Genomic DNA, 7802 nt, shown 5'->3' on the forward strand with positions numbered 1-7802 from the left:
TTATGGAGTGGTTAAAGCTTGGATGTGGCTATCTTTATTTGATGCCTTGCTCTTCCAGTTAATATTGTATGCATTTTTTGTTGCTTGATTCAAATGTCCAAGAGAATTTGGGTTTCTATATGGCATTCTTGCCTATTGGATTGCAGTCCATTGGTCAGATCTTTTTAACTCTTAACTTTTAAATTTATGCTTAGGATTAGTCTCTTCATCTCCTCCTCATTTCTTTAATTTTAAAATCTCTCCATCCTTTAAAAAAACTTCTTTGTTTGAACTTGTTATTTTCTAAACTTAGACCCTTTGCAAATTAGAAACTTTGGCCTTATACCATTGCATTTTCAAACTTATTTTTTAAAACCAAACTTGTAAATAAACTTAACTATACTTGACTTAAAATTTTCAAAAGCCAAAAAGAACTAACTTATTCAAACCATTTTTTAGGCCCTTGTGCATTTCAAACTTAATTTTTTATTAAAAGCAATGCATCCACTTTGAAATTTGTATCACAAACTACGAGGTTTTGATCCCTCATTTTTATGTTGGTACGTAGGCACAAGTCCGAAGGTCTTGTCAAACACAAAAATATAATTAATGAATTCTTTTCTCATCCCCCCATTCTATTTGTTTGTAAACATAATTTTGTACAAAATACATATGCACACAAGAAAGGGCTCCCTAGGAGTACCTAGGACACTTTGGGTGCTAACACCTTCCCTCTGTGTAACCAACCCCCTTACCTGTAATCTCTGGCATTTTATTAGTTTTGATTTGAAAACTTCTTATTTTTGGGTTTTGTTTGTACTTTTTCTTTTTCCCTTGGAAACAATAAAAGTGTGGTGGCGACTCTTGTTATTTGATGTCTTGCTTATCCATAGCTTGATGATCATGAATTTACCGCTACAAAAATTAAGCGGCGACTCTGCTGGGGAGTAGTCTCCAATGGGTTTAGCCTACTTTGTGTTGTGTATATAATTGTATATATGTGATGTATGGATATTTGTGTGATTTAATCTGCTTGTTGTTCTTGGTGATCTCTGAGTGGTGAGATAAGTTCTAACTCGAACTTGAGTGCAATTAAGATAGGAGGATGGTATAGTCATGTTTGACTTATGTGGAGTAGTCCTTAACAAGTTGGCTTGAGATCCATCTGCTCAGTGGAGACTCTTTTGGATTTGGAAATGTGACACAAGTATTTGTGGTTAGGCATTAGTATCTCCAATTTGGGTCCGAGAAGCTGAGGGTCGTAGAACATTTACCCCCCTCTTGGCCTATTTAGGACGTAGTGCGAAGACTGTTTAAGTGTAGACTGGATAACAGTTGTTACACGATACTACACTCAGACGAGTTTCTCTTGAGAATATTATGGATCGATGAGTCAGTCATCGTAACCTGTAATGTCTGATAGATGGAATTAAGACTCTGGGAACTTTTTAGAACATGATCTATAGGTTTTTATCCTTAGTTCACTCCTTTGGGATGGTTCTTACCTAGACTCCATACTCGTGACTCACAACAAACCCTTGATTCTTAGTTGATCCAATCAAGTCTTGTCAATATCAATGGAACTTGGGTGTTGATAAGGTGTAAACCATAATCCACCAAAATGGATGATTGATCTTGACAATGACTTGATTCATCCCTTGACGTTTATTTGCTTGCCTTGTGTGTGATCCTTTATTTGTGATTGTTGTATTCATGCATTCATACGCATCATAACATTCGTTACACGAAAATTTCAAGGAACTGAGGTATTATTTGCAAATATTTTCATACCATGGATTGTGGACGAAGGAACACTAAGAAGTACAGTTTCAGAAGTCCTGACTTGAAAGAGTTAAGGAAGCTAACATCTTTTGTATTAGATCCCTTAGAATTCAAACAACGTCATGGGAAGCTTATATCTATCTTATCTGCTGATGTGGTTTAAGGACTTTTGAGTGTGTTAGTGAAATTCTATCATCCTCTTTACCGTTGCTTCACTTTTCCGAATTATCAGCTTGTGCCTACATTGGAGGAGTATTCTCATCTCTTGGGGATACCCATTTCTAGTAGAGTGCCTTTTAGTGGATTGGAAGAGATTCCCAGATCTCATCTTATTATCGAAGCTCTTCATTTGAAGAAATCTGAGATAAAGGCTCATTGGGTGAAGAAAGGAGGATTGTTTGGGTTGCCATCTGATTTCCTCATCAAGGAAGCTACTGCTTTTGCTCAAGCAGGTAGTGTGGATGCTTTTGAAGCTATCTTTGTGTTGCTCATTTATGGATTAGCTTTATTCCCTAACATTGACGATTTTGTTGATGTTAACGCCATTAGACTTTTCTTGATTGGGAATCCTGTGCCTACTTTGTTGGGTGATATGTATTTCTCTTTGCATCTAAGGAACTCTAAGGGTGATGGAACTATTGTCTGTTGCATTTCTCTTTTGTACAAGTGGTTTATTTTGCACTTGCCTCATTCACATGCTTTTGTGGGAAAAAAACAATGTCTACGGTGGTCTTAGAGACTTGTGTCTCTCACTAATGATGATATAGTTTGGTATGATCCTTCTTTGAGCAGTTTGGAGATTATTGATTGTTGTGGAGAATTCTCTAATGTGCCTCTCATTGGTACACAAGGAGGAATTAACTACAACCATGCTTTGGCTCGTCGTCAACTTGGGTTCCCCTTGAGAGACAAACCTAATAAAACTTTGTTAGAAGGTCTTTTATATCAAGAGGATAAAGATCCCCAACATTTGAAGCAGAAGATTGTGCATGCTTGGCATAATATGCATAGGAAGGGAAGATCTGAGTTTGGTCCGTGCGATTGTGTAGCTTTGGAAGCTTACACTCTTTGGGTGAAGAAAAGATCTTTGGAGTTGAAGATGCCTTATCCTTGTGAAAGACCTATATCTATGGTTGTGGTTGAGCCATTAACTCTCCCTAACAAAGATGTAGAGGATTTGAAAGACGTGCTTGTTAAGATGAAGCAAGAGAAGGATATGTGCGAAGAGTGTTTCCGTGCTTTGAGAAAAAAAGCATGAGGAGTTGCAGTTGGAGTCTAAGGACAAGGATGCACTCATTGAGCTACTTGAAGACTGAGTGACGAAGAGACAGAGAGAGCCAGAGGTTTCATTTTCCTCTAGTACGCCTCAGCCTTCCGTTGCTTGGAAGAAGATTGTTGATTAGCTTGTCCTCGAGAAGACTCAGATGAAGGCTTCTTTTGAGACAGAGATTCGACACATTCGAAGGAAGTACACGCCTACAGCCAGATCTTTTGACATTGTTGTTAGGGATCCTTAGGATGACTAGTCTCCTTCTCTCTTGTATTTCTTCATTTGGTTTCTGAAATTGTACTCAGTGTAATCCTCCCAATTATATAAATAAAAAGAGATTTTTGGTCATATCAAATTGTTGCAATTGTTGTTAGATATATATATTCACAAATAATATAGTAAGTTCCTTGAAAGAATAAAAATAAATAAATAAGCATTGTATTTCATACATCATTTGCATAAGCAGGTTTCTCTTTCGCCAAATGTCTCATTGGTGTTTCTTCTGTGCTTCAGCCAAGCTGACTCATCGGTACAACACTCACGCCAATCACTCTAGAATCATGGAACATCTTGAGCAAGAGAATAGAGAGTTGAAGGACGAGATCGCTCGACTAACTGCCATGATGGAGTCAGTGCTAGCTGCTCAGAGCCAGTCTTCTCCAACACCCGCAAATCCCCCTCCTCAAAGGACTGTTATTTCAGAGGTGGATACCTCTACCATGCCTGTTGTTACCGCTTATTTTGCGCCTGCCATGCCTGTCGGATTCCCGTGGTGGATGCCGCCGAACTTCATGCCTGAAGGCTTTGCTCCTACCTTTGCTTCTTTGCCGGCATCTAGCCCGCATGTCTGTGCCACCTCCCTTTGTGCACACCTTACCTCGTGTAGAAGACACCATTTATCATTCCGAGCCATCTGAGGGCCCGAATGTTTATGAGAAAATGGATGAGATGAAGGATCAATTTCTTGAGTTGCGCAAGGAATTGAAGACATTAAGAGGAAAGAATCTTTTTGGGAAGAGTACTGCTGAATTATGTCTGGTGCCAAATGTGAAGATTCCGGTGAAGTTCAAAGTGCCTGACTTTGAAAAATACAGAGGGAACACATGTCCTCTCAATCATTTGGTGATGTATGCCCTCAAAATGTCTACCCAAACTAACAATGATCAGTTGTTAATCCACTACTTCCAAGACAGTCTGACCGGTGCTGCGCTCAGATGGTATATGGGGTTGGACAGTGCAAGCATCCGCATGTTCAACGATTTGGGAGAAGCTTTTATCAAACAGTATAAATATAATATGGATATGGCGCCTGATAGAGACTAGTTAAGGTCCATGTCTCAAAAAGATAAGGAGACATTCAAAGAATATGCATAGAGATGGAGAGAGTTAGCCGCTCAGATCACTCCTCCTTTGAAAGAGAAGGAGATGACAAAGATCTTTTTGAAGACCCTGGGTTCATTTTACTATGAACGTATGATCGCCAGTGCCCCCAACGACTTTACCGAAATGGTAAATATGGGGATGAGGCTTGAAGAAGGTGTCAGAGAAGGACGATTGTTAATAGAGGAGGCATCATCAAGTAAGAGATATGGCAGCAGCTTTGGGAAGAAGAAAGACAGCGAAGCCAACGCAATTTCCAATGGGAGGCAGAGGAGGCACCGGATCAAAAGGAATCAACCACCCCATCAACACCATCATCAAGTATCTTCAGTAATTCCTGTGTTTTCCGCAAGTCAATCAACACCAATTCAACAACAACAATGTCAACAACAACAACCACCGCAACGAGCAAACACCTACAACAACAACAATACCAACAATCATCAACAACAAACTTTCGAGAGGAAGAAGGTCTCTTTTGACCCAATTCCTATGACATATGCAGAACTGTATCCGTCTTTGGTTCTCAAGAACCTACTCCAACCGAGAAACCCACCACAAATTCCTGAACCACTTCCATGGTGGTACAAGCCTGACCTCCGTTATGTTTTTCATTAAGGAGCACCCGAACATGATATTGAGAACTGATATCCACTCAAATACGAAGTTCAGAAGCTAGTGAAAAGTGGAATGGTGTCTTTCGAAGACCGCGCACCTAATGTGAAAGCAAACCCACTACCCGTTCATGGGAATTCATCAGTCAACATGGTAAACGTCTGTCTTGGGGAGTTCAAAGTGTTTGATGTCCGTTTCATCAGAAGGTCTTTGGTGACGATGCATAAGGACATTTGCTTGGTGAGCGATTGTGAGCATGACCATGTGTGTTGTGCTATCTGCAGTGTTAACCCAAGGGTTTGTATGGTAGTGAAAAGAGACATCCAACGGTTGATGGATGAAGGTATGATTCAAATTGTTTAATCCCGTCACGTAGATGACGATGTGAATGTCATAGTGCCTTTTTTCAAGAATCTAGAAAGAGTAGTCATTCAGTACGATAGCATTAATAGTAACAGCATCAGTCAAAGATCGGTATCGCCGTTGGATAACGGTTAACGGGTCCAGTCCCGTATTCATCCGATACGGTTGTTCCGTATCAGTATAATGCAACTATGGTGAAGGATGGTCAAGAGGTTCCATTACCTACGACCAGTTCTGTCATGAGCATTACTGATGTTACTAAGGTGACCCGTTGGGCCAGTGTTCCCAAAAGATAAGGAAGAATCAACTGTCAGTAAGAAGGTGGAAGTGCCTGTTGTAGATCCGACTAGTGCTTCAAAGTGTCAGTTTGGTGAATCCAATAATTTGAAGGCTAATGATGATGATGAGGTACTCCGTTTAATCAAGAAAAGCGAATTTAATATGGTGGAGAAGTTTCTCCAAACCCCCTCAAAGATTTTAGTATTGTCTCTGCTTATAAATTCAGAAGCGCACAGAGAAGCACTGCAAAGAGTTCTAGAACAAGCATTTATGGAACATGATGTTACGGTGGATCAGTTTGATCATATAGTAGCTAACATCACTTCCTGCAACAATCTCAGCTTTTGTGATGAAGAACTCCCTAAGGAGGGTAGGAATCATAGTTTGGCTCTGCATATCTCCATGAATTGCAAAGATGATGCTTTGTCCAATGTGCTTGTTGACACCGGATCATCATTGAATGTGTTTCCGAAGTCAACTCTTTCAAAATTATCATATCAAGGAGAGCCTATGAGGTATAGTGGTGTAATCGTCAAAGATTTTGACGGTTCATGCAAAACAATGATAGGAGAAGTGGACCTTCCAGTGAAGATAGGTCCGAGGGATTTTCAGATTACTTTCCAAGTAATGGATATCCATCCGGCCTATAGTTATCTATTGGGAAGTCCATGGATCCATGAGGCAGGAGTTGTTACCTCCACATTACATCAGAGACTCAAATTTGTGAAGAATGGAAAATTAGTCATTGTTTTTATGGAAAAGGCATTGTTAGTTAGCCACTTGTCATCTTTATCTTATGTTGAAGTTGAGGATGAGGTTGGAACTCCATTCTAAGCCTTATCTATTGCTGCTAAAAAGAGAGTTGGGGCACCTATGTCCTCATTGAAAGATGCAAGGAAGACTATTGAAGAACGAATTGTTGATCAGTGGGGGCGCATGGTAGAGGTCTCCGACAACAAAGGTAGAACCGGTCTGGGTTTTCAACAAGGTTTATCAACTGCTAGATCAAAGGATATGCAACTTAGATTCCGTAGCGGAGGGTTCATTCATGGCAATGAACAACACTTAGCTGTTGTGCTAGAGGATGACGAAGAGGAAGACTGCACCAATTTTGTGACGCATGGAAAGGCTTGCAACAATTGGACTGTTATTGACATTCCTGTTATTTTGCATCAATCTAAGTAATTGCTTTTATTTGTTTTAAAAATCCTTCTCCTATGCCTAAGGGATAAGTGAACATTGTTGGGCATTTTCAAATTTGATCATCAATAAAATTAATTCTATTCATCCACATCTATGATGTTTTGTTTTTACTTTTTGCTTTATTCTGAAAATGGTAATCACAAAAAACATAAATAAATAATATAACTATCCATCTGCATAATATTTGGTCACAAATTCACTTCTCTAAAATCAAAATATCAAATCATTATGCAGGTTGGTTTCTAACCCCATTGAATACAATGATCCTTCTCCTTCTCCAAATTTTGAATTCCCCGTGTTTGAGGCCGAGGAGGAAAGTGATGAAGAAGTGAGTGATGAATTGTCTCGTCTTCTTGAGCATGAAGGAAAAACCATTCAGCCATTTGAAGACCAGATTGAGTTAGTCAACTTGGGTTCCGAAGATGATGTGAAGGAAGTCAAGATTGGGTCTCTACTGTGTCCAGATGCGAAGAAGAGGTTGGTTGATCTTCTTCGAGAGTATTCAGATGTGTTTGCTTGGTCCTATCAAGACATGCCTGGTTTGGATTCTGAGAGTGTGGAGCATAGATTTCCATTGAAGCCAGAATGCCCACCAGTTAAGCAAAAGTTGAGAAGAACGCATCCTGATATGGCAATGAAGATCAAAGAAGAAGTGCTGAAGTAGATTGATGTTGGGTTCCTTGTGACCGTTGAGTATCCGCAATGGGTGGCCAATATTGTGCATGTGCCAAAGAAAGATGAAAAGTCCGCATGTGTGTCGATTATAGAGATTTGAATAAAGCTAGTCCGAAAGATGATTTCCCTCTTCCGCACATTGATATGTTGGTAGACAATACTGCTAAATTCAAAGTCTTTTCGTTTGTGGATGGATTTTCCGGATATAATCAGATGAAGATGGCACCCGAAGATATGGAAAAAACCATATTCATTA

This window comes from Lathyrus oleraceus, chromosome 3, assembly GCF_024323335.1.
Source record: "Lathyrus oleraceus cultivar Zhongwan6 chromosome 3, CAAS_Psat_ZW6_1.0, whole genome shotgun sequence".
NCBI lineage: Eukaryota > Viridiplantae > Streptophyta > Magnoliopsida > Fabales > Fabaceae > Lathyrus > Lathyrus oleraceus.